Genomic DNA, 6,970 nt, shown 5'->3' on the forward strand with positions numbered 1-6,970 from the left:
TCTCTTTCATAATTAGCATTTTATTCAGTCGGAATGTTCTCGTCAGGGAAAGAACCGATGATTGAATAACAGTTTTACATGTTTTAATAATGTAGAGCCATGATCTCCTCACAGTAGATATTCACATTCACAAAATGATCTCAGCCTGATATACAAACGTATTTGTAGCCTTTTTGCATAGCAGTGTCAAAATGCAGCCCTAATGGAATCAATTAAGTCTTTCAAAGCTTAATTAAAAGACAATGAGTCTTTCTGACAAAGTATAAAACAACCAGTCACGGTTTCAAGCCACACAATGCAGTGAATGTATTACTGTGTGACCACAGAAAAAAATATATCTCAGCAACACCAGAATCATCCTTAAAATACTTTTCTCTCTTCTTTCATTTCAGCCAGCGACTCCCACTCAGGCTAAAGGCCGTCTTCCCAGCTGGCGAATGTTATTGTTAGTTTTGCAAACTGAGACTGAACAACCTCTGTTTTGTACCATCCTGCTTCTGTAAATCGCACAAGCTATTCACAGATAATTAAAATAATTCTCCAGCACATTTGACATGAAAGAACGAAAGATCACACCAATAAAACATATGTTCTATACTCAGCATATCATGGCTTTGCCTCTGTACTTACAGTGCACTTCATTTCATGGAGTTTGCTTGCTGTAGTGCTTCACTCTGATGCATACAAGCCCATGCAATCTCACATTATTATATAGGGTATTGTCAGTTATTATTGCTCTATGTTGTCTTAAATATTCATTATATTCAGCAGGGAAAACAAAATGTTTGACTTCCTGAGCTTTAAGATGTTAAGCAGTTTGAGGGAATAGAAAAGACAAACCTTTCCCATGGACAGACAAAAGAAACACACACACACACACACACACACACACACACACACACACACACACACACACACACACACACACACACACACACACACACACACACACACACACACACACACACATGCATATGTGCATAAGGAGCCTAAATTCAATTAGTGAAGAGACTATGAGTCAAAGGGGTTCTCTGAAAGCACCTGTCGTGGACTCCCCTCCCTTCACCTCCCCTTTCTCCCCTTACACACAAACACACGCAAAAACACAAACATAGGACATGTTCCAGTGTTCAGCAACACACTGTGACTTCAGTCTCCCTGTTAGGTGATCAAGCTATACTGTAAAGAAGAAAACACAAACTAGAATACACAAACAATCCTTTCTCACTTGATCTCTCTCACTCTCTCTCTCTCTCACACACACACACACACACACACACACACACACACACACACACACACACACACACACACACACTGGGAACAGAGTGTGGTGACACGTTCTCACAGGTATCACATCCTTACATGCAGCGCACCAGGTGGACTGTGTGTGAGACGGTGTGAAAATGGCAATAAGAGAATGTGAGTGTGTGTGTGTGTGTGTGTGTGTGTGCGTGTGCGCGTGCGTGTGTGTGTGTGTGTGTGTGTGTGTGTGTGTGTGTGTGTGTGTGTGTGTGTGTGTGTGTGCGTGTGCGTGTGCGCGTAAAATGAAAGTGTCACAAAGCTGCAATACATAAAGCAACAAAATGTAATTTAAGCAGGAACAGAAATATGAATCTGCATTTGACCATTATACAATAACACCCACATAATATTAGAAGCATCAGAAACAATAAAATAAATCATCTTTATGATCTGATCTCATGCAAGTCCCAAAACTATATCAACAAAAGTACCTGGAAATGAAAAACAAAAACAATTCAGATTCATTATTTACTTAATTTTTACTTAGGAATATGGAGGTTGATTGCGTTAACTGTTTACATTGCATAGATTTACATGTATCTGGATATAGAACTTCATTACACCAACAATGAACCCATTCTGTAATTCAATCAACTCTGACTGTCAGTCTTAGGCAGCAAGGCCAAACCCAGATTGGTTTTTATGCTGCATTGTAGTGTTTGATGGTTGCGTCTTGTGCTCTGATCTCTTTTGTACAGTAGCCTTTTGGCTGATCCAGAATCTGGCTTATCATCAGTAAACCATCAGCCACTGTCATGGCTTCTCCGTGGCATCTCTGTTGTTGTTGACAGAGTAAGCGCTAGCATTGTCCTGTGGTTCCTGCTGAATAATCTGTGCCTGCCAGCAGTGGTGTTGAATGTTCCCCATCTGTCCACGCACGCCCTGAAATTTGGAAATTTATTTATGATTCCTTCCAGCCTGGTCCACAACTTCAATGACTTCAGTTTCCCTCCAAATTAATTATCATTCATAGAGGTTTTATATTTTTTTCCCCGACAAACGTTTCTAATTTTATTTTTTTACTTTAAAGGTGTTAAATTAATGATTTTATGTGTTTAATTGGACTCAAAACCGTTACAATGATTTCTAATGGGTTTAGTTCAGGAATAAAACGTTGCTTTTACTATTTCTATTGAGCCTCATCGCTTTAAAGCAGTGAAAGTCCAGTGTCAAAGCTCCATCAAACTCGACTCGCTTGCTTTGTGGTACTGTTTTTTTTTCTAAGCTTATTTACTTGAGAAGGAATTTGATGGCTGAGTGTGGGTGCGTGTTTTTCCTTTAACTAATACGCCGGTGATCTTTGTTGACTGACCTTGCGTCGCCCCAGCAAATTCTTCAAATACAGCGACCTTGGATGAGATGATCGGCAACGCGCTCGTTCTTCGAGAAAAAAAAAAAAACCCGACACGTAAACATTTAAACCGAATGCGCGCACAATGCACTCAACTGAAAACGGGCTTAGTCTTGTTTTCGGAACCCCCGCGCGCATTCATTATGCAGGGCCCGGCTGCGAGTGAGGTTCGCCGGATGTTTGAATGCATCATGGCAGAGGTCAACTCTCCTGATGAATATCAAGAGAGCCTTATGCACCACTCTGACCACCATCTGCCCCGGGCTGCGCCTGACTCACGAGCCACAGCACAAACACCGCCCGTACGCATCCGCGAGGGCTAATTTCATCAACATATTCAACAAACCCGGTGGAGAACAGCAAAGGTTAGCCAGACGTAGGAGAAAACACCAACCAGTACTAAATCTGCCCTCAGATTACAATCTCACTTCATCAAGTAAATGTCAGGACCAAATGTTAGCTGGTTAAATCACAGTATTTATTTATCACTATTGGTTTAGTTTAAAATGGCAGCTTTGGTGTTTCTGTTGAATGTTTTCCGCATGTACAAACATATATTGATACAAAATCGAGTACTGTCCATCTTTCCTGTCAAAAAACATGCAGAATATCCCCTAAATATAGAAGAAATAACACGTGAAGGGCTTCCAGCCACTGGAAGGTATCATTAAGGTTGAAGGGCCTTAATGACATGATGATGATATAACGATTTGGAGGGAATTTCAAATTGCTGTGTAACTAACCTCTGATGCACAAGTCCAGAAGAGAGAGTTCCAAGAAAGGAAATAAAAGGGAAAAAGCATTACATTTACTAGCGACAGTATCCAAATGTTGAAACAGCCACCCAACATCTGTGGAAATTATGATTCAGTGCAAAAAAAAAACAAGCGCTATAAACCTACTGTGAAATTCCAGATGGGCACTCAGCTCCTCTCTGTTCCCCTTAAACCCAGAAGCCCCGTTTCAGCCTCGGAGCCTCAGCCTCCAGCTCACAGTGTCCTCCGCGTCCCCCCTCCGGCCACACAAACATTGTTGGACGTGCTAAATATATTTATTGCGTCGCGTGCTGAATGTTTCAAGAGACTTTTATTTTACGATCCATATACAACCGTGGCTCTGGAGGAGTTTTGCCCTTGCCTTTACATAGTCAACGCCGCCGCTGACATTCGGCTCGTTCTTTGCAGAGCTCACAAGGAGAAATCTGCCGAATAACGTCATAATAAATAAATAAATAAATAAATAAATAAATAAATAAACACTGCAGAATGTGAATTACAGCTGACACATGGATCTCGCTATGATAGAGTAATGAAATGCGGACAGTGACTGACAGTTCAAGTTAGAAATATGCCTCCATACAGACGTGACACATCCTGTTTTTTACATTGTTAATTTAATGAGGTGATCTGAGTTTAACTCTCGTGTGTGGGGGAAGTAGCCTGTTCCTGATCACCAGCGCTGCCTGGCCCAAGAGCTCTGAGGCAGACCATTCAAATGTGCTGCATAAACAAGAGATCAAACAGATGACGGGCGCACGTGCGTGTGGTCGTCATGTGCCCGTAATCTGTCCGGCGTCATCCAAGACGTCGCTCCGCGCCGGCAACAAAAAGAGAGGAAAGAGAGAAAAGGCACGGAATAAGAATCATACAGGATGGATGTGGGTGGTAGCTAGGCAACAGGCATCAAGGCTGGGCCGTTTACTCGTGTGCCCTGTACGTCTACAGGCTTTACGGGCTCCCGTCTCTCTCCCTTTATTTGCAGAATGAGGTCGCTGCCCTATAGGTGTCCACAGATGAAAGCCGCCCGGGATGAGAAGGCGTCTTCAGCGACACGCGTGCGGCGTCTGTGGGTAGCGTCGGCACAGAGGAGCAAAGTGCGCCTCCGGTTCAAATGTAGCACATGTTGTGGTTATGGATGCCACAGTAGAGTGTGCGATTTCACGCTAGTGCAAAGTTTAAATGGTTTCACCTATGCTGAGATTTTGTAAAGTTTACTACAGCTTGAGAGCTGGATTTTCCCCCCGCTTCCCTTGTGCTTTGACCTCACCTGACCACCAGGGGGCGACGGAGCAGAGACCACGCGGAACAGGTGAGGACGTAAGGACGAAAAGAGATGATTCAAGCCTGGTTCATCAGCAGAAGTAACTCCTCAAACTGCCTCTTTTGTTCAGATTCTCACCCCGGAGCCACTCAACCGCAGCATCACGTCCTCTTCACTCCGTCACGGGCCAAGGATACGGTTCTCAGCGCTGTCGCTCCTGTCGACGGGCTCGTCGGTGTCCTCATTACGCGGAGAAATTAATGTTGCAGTTGGAGGGGAAAATCATTGCAGGGGATCAGGGTGTTTGTTGTTGGCAAGCTCCAGCGATATTTAATTCAACCCGTGACAGGCTCCTCGCAGTCTGACTGATAAGCTTGTTGGTTTATTTATTTGCCTGGATCCGCGCAGGCTTGTAACTTACTGACAGCTGTTCAAATACAATAAAACACAATGTAACATGTGAAGTCTAGGAGAGGCCTTGACGTGTCCCGGCTGCTCCTATGCCTCCTGGATGGAGAACAATTAATAGTTGTGATGACTGTTTATTTGTCTCACTCAGCTGTGACTGAATGAGACAAATGAGTGGATCAACACGAAAGACAGCCCTGTCATTACTTTTTAAGCATACTGGAGTAGGGAATATTCAAGCTCACTCCGAGACGTTCCAGGTACTGGAGCTGCAGCACAAGAAGGTGCGGCGGACGCATCTCATTCATAGCAGATGAGCACCAACAACTCTGCCTATAAAATCTGCATGTTTTTGAGAACACTGCAGACGTCTCTGACGAGGAGACTCGTTTACAGTAGAGCTGGATTTTAATCAATCGATCAGTCACATCCAAAAGTCTTTGAAATTAAATCATGGTTCATAGAAGATACCTTGAAATGCACAGCACTGATGTGAGGCTTATTTCATATGGAACATGGAGAAGCACATTCAGGAGAGCACTGAAAGGGTGCAGTGTGTGTGAGCCTTTATATGTTTACTGTGCATAGATTTGATGTCAGGTCGGTCCGAGCGCTGAAAGCCACCGTGTTCTTTGAACCTCCTAAAAGGATGGAGAGGAAGCTGTCACTCAGCCGAGGCTCCTTCTGGCCACGTGGCGTTAATTGAACCCGCGGCATATACTCCATCCGTCCCCAGCGTCTTTGATGATGCCACGCGGGCAGATTCAACAAGAAGCAGCGGCGCCGACGGGCAGAGGATCCGCCACCGGTGCATTGATGAGCGCCAGACGAGGGGGGAAGGACAGCGCGAGGCTTTAACATGCAGCCCGGGTCCGCTCTGTGGTGACAGGGAGCAATGAGACAGCGCTACAGCTCCGCTCACCTGACTGAGAAAAGAAGCCCACCAAGTACAGGCCATGTAAGCGGAGGGATCGTTGAGCAGATTACAGGACAAATATCAGCGGAAAACAGGCGGCACCGCAGCATTTGAAAACAATAAATGTCCTCTCCCGCCTTCCGCCGGTCTCCTCCCGGGTGGTAAAGACCAGAGCTCAGAGGCTCAGATCAAACAGTTGTGGTGATGAAAAGAGCAGGTCTCCGAGGACTATTAGAGAAAGGAGGGGAAGAGACACAGAGATCAGAGAAAAGCGACAAATGAAGGCTAATTTGCCCTGATGATCCAAATTGTAACTAGAAAAACTTCAAAGAGCTGCAGCGTGAACCGGAGATCGCCGGTCAGATGATTTGTGATTGCGCGCGAATCGTCTCGGCGAAATGCGGCCGACTGCATCTTATTCACAATCAGGATACCTTTGAAGATATTTACATATTAGTCACAGGCTCACATATCGCAGCTCAGTGACTGTTGGGCTGCAGCGTTGAAGGCCACCTCCGCAGAGCTGTGTTTGAAAGGAGCTGAGCTGAATGGTTGGCAAGCACTCAAGCCTTTGAACTGTTTGAAGTTCACGAGGACCCATTAAAACTTTGTATAATCAATATGTACACGTGTGCATGGAGCGATTATGAGTGCTGCTGTATGCTTTGCCTATGCAGTCATCAGTTACACACAAGATGCAAGACTTTGATTTGTCACATACATGTGTGTATAATGACGACAGTGAACGCTGTCCGTCCGTCTGTCCGTCCGTCCATCCATCCATCCATCCATCCATCCATCCATCCATCCATCCATCCATCCATCCATCCATCCATCCATCCATCCATCCATCTATGTTGTAGCTGTTTCATGCCTGTCTCTAAATCAAACCGACAAGTGTTCATAAGATCCACCATGCAGCTAAAGCTGACCTCTCAGTATTAAAAACA

The 6,970-nt window shown here is 44.7% G+C and overlaps 1 long non-coding RNA gene across 1 annotated transcript; it reads right to left on the reverse strand.

Annotated features, from left to right (window-relative positions):
• LOC129603540 (uncharacterized) lies at positions 1-4,777 on the reverse strand. Its single transcript, XR_008693486.1, has 2 exons — positions 2,618-4,777; positions 1-2,187 (listed from the first exon to the last, which is right to left on the reverse strand). It is a non-coding gene; the product is annotated as an uncharacterized LOC129603540 (long non-coding RNA).
• Positions 4,778-6,970: the final 2,193 nt, after the last annotated feature.

Source organism: Betta splendens, chromosome 21 (assembly GCF_900634795.4).
Source record: "Betta splendens chromosome 21, fBetSpl5.4, whole genome shotgun sequence".
Taxonomy (NCBI): Eukaryota; Metazoa; Chordata; class Actinopteri; order Anabantiformes; family Osphronemidae; genus Betta; species Betta splendens.